General features: G+C 37.2%; 1 protein-coding gene across 1 annotated transcript in view; it reads right to left on the minus strand.

The window, feature by feature from the left end:
• The window catches only part of MAGI2 (membrane associated guanylate kinase, WW and PDZ domain containing 2), a 1,168,341-nt gene that overhangs the window by 458,549 nt on the left and 692,808 nt on the right, over window positions 1-16,984 (minus strand). The window lies entirely within an intron of this gene.

Consider the following 16,984-nt stretch of genomic DNA (forward strand, 5'->3'; position numbering starts at 1 on the left):
TATAAAGACAAATAATTTTGAAAGACCTAAGATCTCTGATCAGTGTAATGACTAATCATGATTCCAGAGGTCCAATGTTATCTATGCTATTTATTTCCCTACAGAGAAATGATGGATTCAGGATAAAGATACATTTTTGGACATGACCAGTGTGAGTTTTTTTTAACTCCACAACTTTTTTTTTAAACAAAGGCCTTGTTTTTATTTTTATTTTAATTTGGGAGTGGTGATGGGAGGAAGAGAAAATAAATGCTTGTTAAATAAAAAAAAAAGAATGAAAACATTATTTAAATGAGTGTTGAACTAGGTGACCTCTCAGTTCCCTTCTAATTGGAAAATATAATAAGTGCATGACTTTTATACTGGTTTGAATACTCATTTGACTTTTTACATGTGCATATCTTGTTAACAGAACTGTAGATTTATTGAGGGTGGGAAGATTTGAACCTGTCTTCCTGACTCTAAGAACTCTAGTGTTTAATCCAAGTCATGCTGCCTGTACTTCCACAGCTGTACACAGCTGTGTGACTATGGGCAAGTCACTTAATCTTTGTAAATCTTAGTTTCCTCATCTATAAAATGAGGATTTTGGACTCAGCTTCTAAAGTACCTTCTGGCTGTAAATCCATGAACCTATGATTCTTGAATTTGAATCTATAATCCTATTAATTGAATCTTTCAATATATTATAGGTCAGTGCTCTGTACAAAGTAGGCAAAGATGTGCAGTAAATATTGCTTGAATGAATAACACTATGGGTACTGTGTGAGTTTTTTGAGATTAAGGACTTCTTTTGTTTTTATATTTTTGATGACTTTCATGGTACCCAACACATAGTGAATACTTAATAAATGCTTATTGATTGGTTAAACTTACAGTCTCATGTAAAATCTTCTTCCATTTTACCATGTATTTGGAAATAAAATTCTCTTTGATGGTTAAGTTTAGACAAAAGAGCACAAAGGTAGAGAAAGTTCAGGGAAGGGCAATCCATATCACTACCGTCAAGTTAAGAATTTTTATAGGTATTGTATCTTTTATAAAAATATTCTCTTTATTCATTAAATACTCACCTGGGCATGATTCTAACACTGCTGTTGTTATTTTTTTAAAATTGATGACATTTATAAAAAACATAACCATATTATATAAACAATTTCTTTCTAATATTAATTTTAGCCTGTAACATAAATGTTTCCTCTAAAATCCCAGATATGAGGCAGCATGCACAAGATACATAAACTCACTGGAAAAATGTAAGCTCTCAGGCATCCCCCTGGTGTTAATGTTGGCAGTACTTTGTTACTTCAATCTGGAATGTTTTGTTCTGACAAGGCTCTGTAGTTCTCTTCTTAGGGAACTAGTTTTATTTGAATTTAATCTTTAATCTCTTTGTGAATAAAGATCTTACCTTAGGGAAAAACTTTAAATTTAACGCTTTTGACTGGAAAAAAAAGTAAGGTTTAAAATCCCCACATAGAACTATACTTATCAGAGCAGAGAGGACATGTACCTTTCCTTGCCCATGGATAATATGAAAATCACAAGACATTTCAGCTGCACTTCTTCTTTGGAAGACCATGGACTTTTTTAAAAGCATTTTTTTAAATCAAATGACCAAACTGTGCAATTAAGTTCTGTGAGCACAATGTTATGGTATTTTTCTCTCCCTATTAAAAAGCCATGAAAATGAGACTTTAGTTAGAAAAGATACACATTTTTACAAAAGCATGTATAGAGTAAAATTGACCTGGCTAACTACAACTTATTTTTTTGGGGGGGGTCTGGATATGTGATTTAATCAGAATAGAGAACTCCATGCAAATCAGCAAGTCCTCTTCATTTTAGCACATTCCTATTTATTTTGAATGCAGTTTGTTTGTACAAGTTCGTTTGTTTGCTGTCTCACCCAACAGATCACAAGCTCCTTGAGGACAGGGGCAGTCTTCTCCCTTTCTTTGTATCGCTTGTGCTTAGAATAGTGCCTAGCACGTAGTAAAGTGCTTAATAAATCCTTTTCGACTCACTTTAATCTATAGTCTGAAAAAGTTGCCTGAGTCAGTGAAAAGTCCAGTGATTTGCTCAGGGTCACAGACCCAGCATGAGTCAAAGTTCAATTCTTCTTGACTTGCTTTATTTTCTGTCCACTCAATCATGCATGCTCCTCTGTATCTTGTCCTTACAACCTGCTTCTTGGCTTCATTTCAATGTGAATTGACCTTACTTATTCCTCGCTGCTTAATATAATTTCTACTTCATGTTCCTAGGATAATAGCATTGTAGAATCAGAACTGCTCAGATCGATGAGCTTAGATGTCTGATCTTCTGGTTTTATAGATGAGGAAAGTAAGAGTTTGAAAAATTAAGTGACTTTCCTCTTAAGTTACAGATGTGGTAAGAAGCAGAAGTCACATTTAGACCCAAGCTCTTGCCACCCAATCCAGTTCTTTCTGCACTCTTCTCACACCATCTCCCTTTATGCTGAAGTGAAAATTGAGCAAAGCAAACAAATATGCACAGAGAAACTCCTGTCCATTCTTTTGAATCACATGTACTTTCTTTGAGAAATAGAACTTTTTGCATTTTGACTAAAAGTTAAAATCCAGAGTTGACATTACTCAACAAAAATTTCCATATGATTAACCTGGCAAAGACACAAAGCCAATGTTAAGAGTTCATTTCAATTAAACACAAGACTCCCTCCCACCTCCACCCCTGATAAACCTATACTGACTTATTCCACTATGGTGTGCCTTCTCCTATGACCCAAATATATTGAGATGCATCTATTATTATCTTATAAACAAGTTGAATAAGCACATTGGAAATAAGTGAGCAAAGGTTCAGCAATATTAAAATACAATTTAAAGAACAATGATAAGATCCTAATATTTAAGGAGCAAAATAAGACTTTGATTTTATTAACATCTATTTGAATTATGACTTGAATTTTATAGTGAATGTTCATTGTAAAACACTTTTTATTGGCAGAGTGCTAAACTCCTGAGCTCAAGGACATAGCACATAGCATCACTATGTAATAGTGATAGTTTAGTAATATAGTAATAGCATCACTATATAATATAGTAATATATAATATAGTAATAGCATTCAAATTGGAATCAGGAGGACCTTTAATTGGCTCTAATATAGGGTGTTTACTAGCCTGGTCACCCTCCTTTGCATGCTCTCCAGCTTTTTAATTTGCTTCCTAAAACTTAGCATACTGCATCATCCTCCCATCCCCGTTTCAACCCCAAATACACACAAATAGATAAGTGGTGTGCAGGACTGAGCACAATGCTTCTGGTAGAGTCATGTTAGGATAGGCTATAATAAACATAGGGAGGATGTGAAGGATTGAACTTATCTCTTGGCTCCACTCCTGACTTTCTGGGCATTTCTACCTCTTTTCTACCTCCTTGGCAACAGCAGAAAGCTCTGCACATCATAGGTGGCATAATATTTTGCACAGATTAGACACTCAATGAGTACCTACTGATTGAATGAGGTATTTAAAAATAAAATCTAGGTTAACATAGCTATGTGGCCAAACTATAATGATATCACAGGTGAAAGTGTTGGATAAAGACATAAGATTATTTTTGTAGTGCCACATTTTTATAACCTCACAGATCTTGAGTCCCTAATGCCACTTTATAATAATAGCAATGCTTCATATTTATATATTGATTCAAGATTTGCAAAGCATTCCATTATTACTTCCTCTGATCCTTGCAACAAGTATCAAAGGTAAATTCTCTTAATATACACCCATTTTGTAGATGATGAAATTGAGTCTCCCAGAGGCTCAGTGACTTGCTTATTGTTACATATCTAGATGGCATATAAAGTTATATTTGAACCCCGGTCTTGGACTCTACCTACTCTACAACACTATCTCTCTACTAATATTTAGAATCTTTAAGGCTATATATTTCACTTAAAAAGTTTTGAGAAAAGCCTTATAAGCAAATAGCAACAACTCTAATTAAGCAAATAGCAACAACTTCATTTTACCAAGTCTAATGAATAAGCAGCCTAGCACCATGTTTTGTATATAGCAGGCATGTGAATATTTCTTGAATTGAAAGGAGTATGTGGCAAACTGAAAGAAAACTCTATTATATCCTAGGTGAAAAAAAATCTTGACAGAAAACATAGGCTCCAATCTAAAGGGTACAAAGAAGCATTCAAAGACATTAGGGAGTCAAAATCTGCTTCTGAAATCAGAGAAGGAAAGAAATGACAGACTGCCATGACAGTTCACTGCAAAAAAGGATGGATGGAAATATAGAGGGCAGCTTCGTTAATTGGCTTCGATAGCTGCCTTTGAAGTGAGGACAAGAATCATTTCGATTCCAAGTCTCAGGGGTCTGTTTCTTTTACCTAAGGACAACAATGACAAGTTCATTTCAAGTATGTGGGAGGGGGAGGAAAGGGAGGACTGAACCTAAAGCTCATTCTGTCTCATAAATCCTCTTCCTTTCCTCCTATTGGGAGACAATGGTGCCAGGAGTGATGAAATGAAGGTTGTATCACAAAAGGGCATCACAGAAAGGTGAGGGACAGTAGAGGATCAGGACTCTAGACTGGAGGTAGAGAGAAATAAGGAAAAGAGATGAAAGGATAGATGCCAAAATTCCTGAAGATGGAGATGTAGATCAAAATTAGGAATATGAGAGAGAACACATCTAAAAAACACCTGAAAAATGATGGAAAGAAGATCTAGGGAAACACGATCTGCCCAAAAGGGTCTAGTTTGTCACTCTAGGAATGACCATACCTGGTTAGACAGACATGTGCTGAATGGCCATTATTTCAGTTTAACAAGCTTTCCTACTTACTTTCCTTGTATGACCTTATTGAAGTCACCTAGACTCCTTGGATCTCAGTTTCCTCTTAAGTAAAATGAGAGATTTGGAATAGACTAGCTTTAAAATCCCTTCTAGCTTTAAATTTTAGGATCCAATTAAATGTGCAAGTCACTAGCCAGGTGCTAAAATAAAAAGATATGGGCGCTGACCCTGTTCAAAAAGAGTTTACCAGAAAAGACATGTAAAGGGGTAACTATGATTGATATAAGGTAAAGTGAGGTGATTGTAAAGAAGATCTCTGGGAACAGTACAAGAAATTGGAGGAGGGAAGAGATTCCTTTCAGAGAGGATCTCATGGAGTAGATATTCCCTGATTTAGTCCCTGAAGGAAGAAAGATACTTCAAAAGCAAAGATGAGGGACTACCCTCATGGGTAGTGTCTATTCCATGGAGGACCAGTGTGAAAAAAGCTATATAAAAAGAAGAGGGCAAGAGGACTTTGGTTTGGCTTGGATGAAGAATTCATGAAGAAGAATAGTATATACAATGTCTGTAACAGCAGAATGGAATTCCATTGTGAAGGGTTGGAGTTAATATTTTATTCTATAGGAACTAGAAAGCTTACACACACACACACACATATATGCATGGGCATACACACACACACATTTAATTTTAAAAAGCAGAATGATGTGGTCAGAGTTGTGCATTCGGTTAAGATAGAGAGGTGGCAGGAAAGCCAGTTCAGGAGGCTATGATAGTAGTTCAGGTGATGAAAGGTCAGTATAACTATGGTAGTTTAAATGAGAATGAAAAGGAAAAGAAGAAAGAATGAGATTGTGCAGAGGAGTAATTAATAGAACTTGAGAAATTGATGTGGATGATGAGGAAGGAGAAAGAATCTAAGATATTAAAAGGCAACTAGGTGATGCCTGGGCCTGGGCCTGAATTCAAATGTGGCCTCAGAACCTTGCTAGCTGTATGACCTTGGGAAAGCCATTAAACCTCAGCTTGCCTCAGTTTTCTCAACTGTAAAAAGGAAATAGGAATAACACTTACCTCACAAGATTGTTGTTAGAATCAAATGACGTAATACTTGTTAAGCATTTAGCACAGTGCCTGACACATAGTAGGTACTATGTAAATACTGGGTAACAACAACAACAACAATAACAAAAACAACAACAACAACAACACCTCTCAGATTATAAATCTATGGTACTGTGTGACTCCTGGAACCTTCAGAAATGGTATGTTGCGATGGAAAGAACACTAAATTGGGATTAGAGTATCTGCATATGAATTCTGGCTGTTTCCCTTACTATCTATGTGATCTTGGGCAAGTTACTTTAGCTTTCTGGGCCTCAGTTTCCTTATTTGTAAAAATAAAGGGATTGGACTTTATGGCTTTTAATGGTGTTCCAATGCTATATCTGTAAAGTCATGATTCATCAGTTCCGGGAACAGAAATAGAGAAATTAAGGGAGGTGTAGGCTTTTGGGTGGAGATAATGAGTTCAATTTTAGATATGTTCAGTTAGAGGTACTGGAGGGACACCTGGGCGGAACCAACCAGCAGGCTGAAGGAAATGTGTCCAAAACTCTGGAAAGACAGTCATGGAGATGAAATCTGAATTTCATATAGGTGATAATCGAAACCGTGGGAGTGGATGAGATCACTTAAGGACCAAGTATAGAAAAAGCAAGAGTGCCAAAAATAGAACCTTGAGTGTGTCAAAATCCCTATTTAAGAAGCAGGAAGAGGATGAGGAACTAGCAAGGGGGACAGAGAAGAGGCAGTCAGAGAGGTAGGAGGAGAACCACGAAACTGCTATATCATGAAGGCCAAGGAGGGAGAAGATATCATAGTACCTAACGTAATAAAGAGGTCAAGGAGGATTAGAAAAGAACAACCAGAAAAGAAATCAGTAATCCTGCAACAGAGTACCCATCTGTCCTCTGCCCTCAAGATGACACTGGATTTTCTCAAAGCTAAACAGATGATTACTGTATACCTATTAGATGCATCTGGGGTTACTGAATTTGCAAAAGGAACAAAATGCCATGAGTTTTTCCTGTCTAGAAGTATCTGTCACACAAGCACTTGGCCTTAACTTCAAGTTGTTGGCTTCACTGCTAGACTTCCTCCATGCTGTTACTTCCCTCCCCCTCATTCTATGATTATTAAATCAAAGAGACTCAAACATGTCCCCATTGTCTATGCCTTTCACCAATGAACAGCTCTGGGCCAATTTCCCCTGGATTTTCTTTTAGTCACCTCCAGCCGAGTCCATCCTGGTACATTCTGTGCTAGTTTTTAAAACACTCAAAGCCAAGAAAACAAAGTACACACAAGTGGGTCCACAAAGTGAGAGAACTGCAGGCAAAAGGCAATTGTAGCCCAATATCTGCAGTCACTAAAGCTGCAGGCTCAGCCTTATTCTAAAGTGGCACCTGAGGTCATATAAGGGCCCTATAAGGGAACATTCTAACTTGGTTACCTAAGAAGACTTTAGCGCTTAAAAATATGCTTAAGCATTCTACAGATGCAATTACACTAAGCTACTGTTTATTTACATTCTGGGTACCCAAAACAATAAAAAAATAAAAGAGCATCCTTCCTGACTTTTCTGGTTGGCAAAATAAACAGATTTCCAAGAGAAAGCAGTTGTTTTCCTCACATGGACCCTTCTACTGGGAAAGAGGCATATACTTCCATGTGACCTCAACAGGGCCATGTAGCTAAGTACTACTGACAGATGTAAACATACTTTCCTCAAGGGCTTTGTACATTTTCAAAATAGAGAACAAGGTGAGGATGAAAGGAATAGAATGTCATTTAGAGTGGGGTCTGCCACACAAGTGAGTCCCCTATGAATCTCTAGCAAAGATATATGGCAAGGTGAGCTAAGGCTTCATACTTTTAGAATGACACAGGTGGAGAAATTGAGTCAGACTCACATTTATTTAGCTATGTAGGGAGAGACAAGTCAGCGAGCTTCATTGCACGGTTAGTCTACTTGGTGGGAGGAAAGGAAGCTCCTTTTGCGGTAAGGAATCCCTCTCTGCAGGTTCCTGTCAGTGAGGCAACAGTAACCCAATTAAACAAGGTCTGAAGGATCCCAGAGCAACGGGGTGAAAACCAATGAGGTGCAAGCCATAGCGTCATTGCCAGCTCAGGCTGCCAAATCAGCCAGAGAACCTTAAGGAAGTGAACTTAATGAATGGGAAGTCCTTGCTGCAGACCCATGTCCCCTCCGCTTGACCCCACCAAAAATAATCACTGGCACAAGATCTAGGAGCACTCAGGGATGGACGAAGTTTTGCTGTTCTCCTTACGTGAACTCTGAGGATGCCTTTTAAAAATGACTCCATGACAAATGTTTTCTTGGTGGCTCACTGTAATGAAACCACATTGAAAAAAAAATAACATGTGCTATTTTGTAGGTCCTGGCTCATACCTTGGTGATGCCTGTTCTCCCTCCCTCCCTCAGAGCCCCACAATACTGCAAAGAAGTTAGGCCTATCGACACCAAGCATCTACCTATTAATATAATCCTAACTCTTAACAATGGGTACCACTGCATTCCCAATCAATGCACACATTTTACTGTACAAATGCTGTTACCTCTCCCAATTAGAATGTGAATTCCTCGAGTACAGAGACTGTGTTCCCTTTTCTATTTGTATTTCCAGTGCTTAACATAGTATTTGTAAGATCTTAATAAATGTTCTTTTCTCCTCTCTTCCTTTTTCTTCCCTTCTTCCCCTCTCTTTCCCCCACCTCTTCTTTCCTTCAAAAGAAAGGACATTCGAGGTTGAGAAGGATGAAGGAAGGGCTGAGGCATTTGGAGGGACCCATATCAGAGGAATATTGAAATCATGGAAGTATGAAGAATTTTTTAAAATCTAAGGGGCAAAATCGGGAGGCAAATGGGCAGAGGGTGAAGGGGCAGAGCGGAGGTCCTAAGGGCAAATAAATCTAAGTCATTAAGCTAGAGGGGTCTGTTTGAAAATGATAGATGTTGGGGGGAAGGCTGTTGTTCAACACCCACAAGAATGCTAGGAAGTACCCATGATCTGCTCTGTAGTTTGTGGGTCATTATGGGAGTAGTTAACACATGCAAAGATCACATTTATCCAGATTTCTGTGTCAAATGACTCCCCCTGCCTCCACCTAGATGATCAGTTTGTAGGTTATGGCTAACATAACCTTATCTTAAAGGACAGCAAGGAAAACCAAATTCAAATTCACTTCTGTGATTACAGAACATTTTTCCACACCTCACACAATTTAACCCAGTACACTGCCTTGAGCTAATGCTCTTGGAAAAGCATTCAAAGATTTGTGAAAGGCTTCACTCCAAAGGAAGTCATATTTTGAATGCTTCTCTCTCATAGGAAATAACAGGTTCTAAACTGAAACTAACTGTACAGTGCCCCAGTGAAAGCTATTTACTTGGAAAGCCCCAATTTAAATACAAGTTTGACTTTCACTCCCACTCCAGAAATATGTACTGGTATTTCATTCACTTTTTCACATAGCTGCCTCTCTCAAGCCCTGATAGGAAATGAGAGTAATGTGCACATGAAGAGACAGTACCAGCAGGACAGCTGCACAGGGCAAATCACATCAGGGTTAAGCTGCTGGACATGAACTGGTTAGAACTCTAAGACATTTTAAAGATGAAAGGGCATCTCCACAGACTGCTCTTTTAGCATTTGCTTTCCTTTTCCAAATGACAGATCAGGGTTCAGAGTATTTACTATGAATTGACAAGAAAAAGGGCAGCTATAAACATTTAGAGTTGGGTACAGGACAGAAAAGACATCTTTTTGAAGTGTGCACTGTATAAATAAATGTTCTAAATTCGTCAGGATCACAGGACTACAGGTTTAAAGTTGAAAAGAATCTTAGAAGTTATGTAGCTTAACCTTTCCCCTCAACTTATCCCCACACTCACGCCCACCCCATTTTACAGATGAGGAAACTGAAGATCAGTGACCTTTGTCTGCTCAAGGTCATAGACTTGACGGAAATAGAATTCAAACCCAGTTCCTCTGATCCTAACTTCAATATTTTCCTCTGTTCTAGTTCTTTAAACGAAATAAGGAAATTTGGTTTGCTGTTTAACTTAAGTTCTTCACTACAATTCCTAAAAGATTTCATGATGCACAGCAAAATAATAACATGGGAAAATGACTCATGTGCAATATATTTCTCTAATAATTTACTAATTTTTTTTATTATGTTATCTTACTGGTTGTGCATTCTCAGACAAGTCACCTAATCTCTCAGTGCCCTGGGCAATTCTCTAAGACTACAAATTACAGAGTTGTTGCTGAGCTGCCTTGGTAGAAGTTGCCTTACTCTTTCCTTACTTCCTTTACATAATACACACATATTATATGGCAATACAATGTGTATATACACATACATATTTATATTTATATTGTATTTTTCACTTTATGTTTCTATGTTGGTGGAAGAGCACATAGGAAAACAAAGTGTCCTAAAAGAAAAAAATAATTCAGTGTATTTTGTACTTCTTTGATATTGATATTTTTTTTTTGCTAGGCAATGGGATTTTCCCAGGGTCACACAGCTAGTAAGTGTCAAGTATCTGAGGTCAAATTTGAACTCAGGTCCTTCTGACTCCAGGGCCGGTGCTCTATCCATTGCACCATCTAGCTGCCCCATGATATTGATAATTTTTGCTTTGATATTTATTGTTCAGTCTCTGCAATTTTATCTGTATGGATATTCTTTCCACTTATGATGATTACAATCCGTATCTACCCAGTAGAAAATTTAATGAGTCACTGTAGTCAAGAATCATCATCACTTTGCTGACCAACTCTTTGGATCTGAGGTTCTCCATACTTAGCTAACCTGGTCCTTCCTTACAGACATACACCTTATCATGCTACCATTCTTACCATCTTTCCATTGCCTTGGCAACTCCATGCCTGAAGAGCCATTGGTGTTGGGCTTTATTCTTTATGACACTTTTAAATTTTTAAAAATTTTATTTCTTTATATTTCGTGATTGATTTCTCAATCACATGTAAAAGAATTAACTCACTTTTTGAAACTTTGAGTTCCAAATTCTCCCCCTCTCACTAAACCTTCCCCCTCTTTGAGAAGGTGAAAATTTGATATCAATTTTACAGGTGAAGTTAAGCAAAACATATTTCCATATTAGCTATGTTGCAAAAGAAAACACAAACAAAATAAAACAATAAAAATAAAGAAAGTGAAAAACTATGCTTCACTCTGCCTTCTGAGCTCATCAGTTCTCTCTGGATAACATCTTTCATCATAGGTCCTTTGCAAAGGTCTTGGATCACTGTCTTGATCAGAGTAGCAAAGTCTTTCATGGCTGATCATCCTTTCAATATTGCTTTGTAGTTATTGTTGTTTAGTCGCTTCCTATTGTGTTCAACTCTTTATGACCACTTTTGGGGTTTTCTTGGCAAAGATACTAGAGTGGTTTGCCATTTTCTTCTCCAGCTTATTTTACAGTTGAGGAAACAGAGGAAAATGGGGTTAAATGACTTGCCCAAGGTCACTTAGCTAGTAAGTGTCTGAGGCCAGATTTAAACTCAGGTCTTTCTGACTCCAGGTCCGGAACTCTGTCTACCGTGCCACCTAGCAGCACATGTACAATGTTCTCCTGGTTCTGCTTATTTTACTTTGCATGAATTCATATAAGGCTTCCCAGGTTTTTCTGAAACCATCCTCCTCCTCATTTTTATAGCAAGATAGTATTCTATCACAATCATATACCACAACTTATTCAGCCTTTCCCAAGTATCTTAGTGATTTCAAGTCAAATTTATCCATGCCCCTGTATACCTTGAAGAATGGGTCCCTTAACAATGGCATTTTCACCTATCTCACAAGGTTGTTGTGAGGAATGTATTTTGTAAAGCTCAAACCATTTTTATGAAACTTAAGGCACTATATGAGCCCTCATCATCATCATCATCATCATCATCATCATCATCATTAATGAGAAAAAGATCCTAGAAGATGTAATACATCCCATCTCTTATTCTAGATTACTTATTGTTCATGCTTTTTTCCGTCAGATTGAAAGTCACCCACATATTGGACAGATCTACTATGTACTATTGAAATATATTTCCTGTTGAAGCTTCAGCAAAACTCTTAGTGGCAGAACTATAGAACTGTTAGATAGTTTCTTTAGAATATTAGCCAGAAACTAACTCTGATATCAGACATTTTCCTGTGACTTTAATTCCTTTCTTCCCTTGAGAAACATATGAGTTATGGCCAAAGTCATACATGTATTCATATACAAATATATATATATATTATATATATATATATATATATACATGTACATACATATGGGCACCAACAGTATGCCCTTTATTATACTGACAAAATACTTCCAAAAATGGGCTTAGTTTTTTATTTCTCTTCCAGACATGTGTGCTAAAGGGCAGCTGATCCTGTTTACTGACTTTTTTCGCCTGTATTTTCAGGGCACAGAAACAGATTTTTTTTTAAAATGTGCATTTCTGGAATCTGGGATTTGTCCCATCACCCAAGTGTGTATTTAATGTGCACATCAAGATCAAGAACGGGGAAAATGACACCACTGCAGGCTGTCTAGGCTCTTGTTCTCTTTTGGAAAGCTTAAAAATTAATCATACGTACTGGTTGAATGATAGAAGATGAATGATTTGAGAAGTGTATTGGGAAGTTAAGATTTACACTATAGATATATCAAGCTCTTTGTAGTTGGTTCACCTGAAAAAGTATCTTCAAAAGCCCTTAGCAGCCCTCCTGGGTACATGAATCTCAGAGTAGGAAGGGATCAACTTGTATTCAAACAAGAATCTCTTCTTTAATGTACCTTACAAGTGTCATTTGGCTGAAGATCTCCAGTGTGGAAGAATCCACAGGGTTCTGAAGTCAGCCAAGACAATTTTGGATAGGCAAGTCAAGTCCACAAGCATTTATTAAATATGAACTATGTACTTAGCACTGTACTAAGTACCGGGGATACAAAAACAAAACAAAACAACAACAACAAGAAAAGAAACCATGCCCTCAAGTAGTTTAGTCTAATTGGGGGCAGACAACATGCAAATAACTGCATAAACAAGATATTGACAGGATAAATTTGGAGTAGTCTCAGAGGGAAGGCATTAAGATTAAAGTGGACTGGGAAAGGCTTTTTGAAGAAGGTGAGGCTTTAGCTGAGTCTGGAAGGAAACCAAGGAAGGCAGGAGATGTGGTTGAGGAGGGACAGCTTTAATTATTTGTTGGTTTCGCTTCGATCAAGTCTAAATTTGAGTCTTTTCATCTTACATCCCTTGTTCCTAGTTTTGCCTTTTAGGGATAACCAGAACAAGTATATTCCCCATTTCTCATAATAGTTCTTGAAATATCTGACAGCTGAATCTTTTCATCTCCAGGCTAAACATCCCTAATTTCTTCAGTGATCCTAAGAACCACTAATATCATGCCTGTTGCCATTGTATCTGACCTTGTCTGGAAGCTTTTAAGTTTATCTATATCCTTCTTAAAGTGTGGCGCCCAGAAGGGAACACAGTGTTCCCAATGTGACCTGATCATAGCAGAGGGCACTGGTACTCCCATTTCTCTAGTCCTAGACATTCTACCTTTCTTAATGTAGCCTAAATTGGCCTTAGCTTTCTTGACCCCCACATTACACTGTTGACTCGTATTGGGCCTGTAATTCACTAAAATCCCCAGATAATATTTCAGAGGAATTCTTATCAAGCTTCCTCGAATTTGTGCTCCCTTAAGTCTCCTTATCTTGCCTTGACTGGAAGTGTAGAAGTCATTCACAGGCCCAAGTCTAATAGTGATACACATGGAAATTTTGACATGTTCCATTTTTTTTTCTGACTTGGGCTGGATCACCTCCTTTAGCAACCTAGTGGCTCCTTGCTCTGAGGAACTCAAGATATTGGTATTGGATTTAGTGTGGCCATCCATTATTATGCTAACAGCAGTCAGGACTCTTGAGCTAAATCAATGCATACTGCCTCCCTCAGCAGCAGATATTACAGATATGCTCCACCATATCTAGCTTACATTTCTTATTAGATCTGACAAAATGTCAAGCCTGTCAAGATATTTTTTTGGATCCTAACTACCCACAGAGGCTTATGTATCATTTCTACCTTTTTTTATCTGTAAATTTGAAAAGAACATTATCTTCACCTTTATAAAAGTCACTGATGAAAAGATTCAAGATCACAGAGACTGGCACAGATCTCTGGGGCACTCCACTCTTGATCTTTTACCAAAATAACTTTAAACTATCAGTCACTACTCTTTGGGTCTAGTTATCCACCAATATTGAAATGACCAAACTTCATTACTGTTTAGCCCATAAATCACAAGAATATGATGAGAGACTTTGGCAGACACTTTGCTAAAATATCACTGAGTCATATCTATGGCATTTCCCTGATCTGCTAGTTTAACAACCCTGTCAAAAAAGGAAATAAGGTTAGTACGACATGCCTTGTTCTTAAAGAAGCCATGCTAACTCTCTGAGAGCAGTACCTCTTGCTCTTGCTTGCCTGGGTCTCTATTCCACATTTGGTACAGTGGATCAGTCAGAGCCTTAGGGTCCAAAGGAATAGTCTTTTCCTTAAACATGCCTTTAATATTAAGTGCTATATATATATTTTTTTAAACCAGGAATCAAGTTCAAGCACTCTGGCACATAATTTGCAGGCTCTATTCTCTTGCTGTTTCTGAAGACCAAATTTGTTCCTTTTCAATCCCGTGGCACTTCTCAGCACATTGATCAACATTGGCTAGCTCTTCCAGCATTCTGTTATGTAGTTCATCTGGGTCACATAACTAACACATCAAAGGTAGCTAGGTGCTCCCTTAGACCTATCTACTTATCTTGGGAAGGAATTCCCCTTAGGTAATTCTATTCTGATCTTTTCAGTCAAAAGATCATACTCTTTGGCAGAAAAACAACAACAATAACAAAAAAGAGAAGCAAAATAAGAATTGAAGAGCTCTGACCTTTCTCTGTTATTATTCCATTCTTCCTCAGCAGGGCTCCTTTTCCTTCTATAATTCTTTTTCTCAGAATAGTCAAGAAATAAGCTTTTTGATATCTGTAGTTTGCTACAGACCCTATTCTTTTTTAAATTTTAAAATATTTATTTTTTCAATCAGAAAGCATTTATTTTCTCTCTGTTTCACTATCTCCCTGATTTAAAAGAAGAAAAGAAAATTGAAATCCTTCTTTTAACAAATATGCATAGTCAAACAAAACAAATTCGGACATCATCCATGTCTTTTATCCTTAAAGGACAGTACAACTCTTGTATTAATTCTCTGTTACCTCTCCTCATTTTTATTTTCTGCCAGTCTTTTAAAAATCTTAATTGATTGTTGAGTTCACTATGGACTCACAGCAATGTTTTTAGATAAGTTCCCCTTTCCCTTTTCATGAGAATTATTTTTCTTTATGGCTTCAAAATGTCATTAATGAGAGTTGTCCATCACTTCTCCTGGCTAGCACTTCCTACAGAATTTTAGTCCATGGGATCATAGCTGTCCTTTCTCTGAATCCTCAGAAATCTGCTCACCAAAAATCTTGGGTATATGTCAGATTATTCTAGCTTTCTACTTCTCTACCAAATATTCTAAGAGGGAATGGACATTTTCTTCCTCCTCTTCCTTCAAGGTAGCCACACATTTTCACCTCAGCAACAAGTTCCTTGTCAATTCCTTGGCAAGAATCAGATCTAGAATGGTGATTCTCCTCATTTATTCTTCCATCTTTTGAAGAATAATATTATTATTTATTAATTTTTCTCCTTTTGGCACAGCATTTAAACAAATGTGCAGAAAAACAAAGTCTCTCTCACCATTATATCATTCCTCTGTCCTAAGCATATGAAGTTTCCAGAATTACTCTTTAAGTTTTCTCTTTTTGTCCAGGCGGTCTGTAGTACACTTGAAAGGAAAATGTCACTTTTATTTCTGTCTCCATGATCTTTATCTAAATACTGTCTACCTGGACTCTTTGATTAATTCTTGGATTTTCTCATATAAGTATATCTTCTAAGTATACAATGATACTTGTTCTCTTTTGCATTTTTTAAAGGCAACTTTTCCAGGAATATATTATAATCATAGCCTTTAGTCCACTGAGTCACAGTTATATCTAAGAGTTCAAATTTACTATCTTGAAAAAGGATCATTAGTTCATCTTCCTTGTTTTTCGTGCTTGCAGAGACATTTGAGGCAATGAGATTTATTACTGGCTCCCCCCATCTTTTTATTTTGTCTTCCAGGTGCTTCTACTGCTAATTCTTCCTACACACAGCTTCATGATATGCATAAAAAGTATCCATGTAAATACATTCTTGTGAAATTCAATTCAGTGTTTCTACGACTAGCCAAGATTTTAGGTCTAGAGTTTTAAGGCTCCTAATTTTTTTTGAAAAATCAAAGTTGACCCTTAGTCCTACATGAAGAGTAAGGGATTCTGGTTTGGGGGCACATTAAGGTTTTCAAAGAGAGGTCTATTAATGGCAGTTGTGGGACAGACAGCACAAACAAATGTGATAATGCCACTCCCATGATCAGAATTTTTCATTTGTTTCCTCTTGTTTACCAAATAAAGGTCAAACTCTTTAGCCTGCTGTCGTAGAGGTGGATCAGAGGAAATCTTTGATAAAACCAGGAAGTTCCTATCAAGGAGTTTATAGCTTAATCTAGCATTGTTTCCTTCCATGTACTTCAGGCTACTTCCAATCCCTTGGACACAATGTATTTTTCTACCTGTGTCTATTCTCATATCCTTCCCTTGGGTTGGATCATCCTCTCACATACTGTCCATCTGTAAAAATCCTAGCTATCCATTAAGGCCCCATTCAAGTGAGATTTTTTTTCATATTTTTATTTGGACCATACATAACACACTCTTTGTACTGGACCTATGACCTTATTCTACTTTGCATTATAGACTTATTTCCCTGCTAGATACAAGCTTTGTGAGGCCTTGTCTCATTGATCTTTGTACAGTCCCTACATGGAACTATATATATATATATATATATATATATATATATATATAGAGAGAGAGAGAGAGAGAGAGAGAGAGAGAGAGAGAGAGAGAGAGA

Source organism: Vombatus ursinus, unplaced genomic scaffold (genome assembly GCF_900497805.2).
Source record: "Vombatus ursinus unplaced genomic scaffold, bare-nosed wombat genome assembly UNPS02014830.1, whole genome shotgun sequence".
NCBI classification, from domain to species: Eukaryota; Metazoa; Chordata; class Mammalia; order Diprotodontia; family Vombatidae; genus Vombatus; species Vombatus ursinus.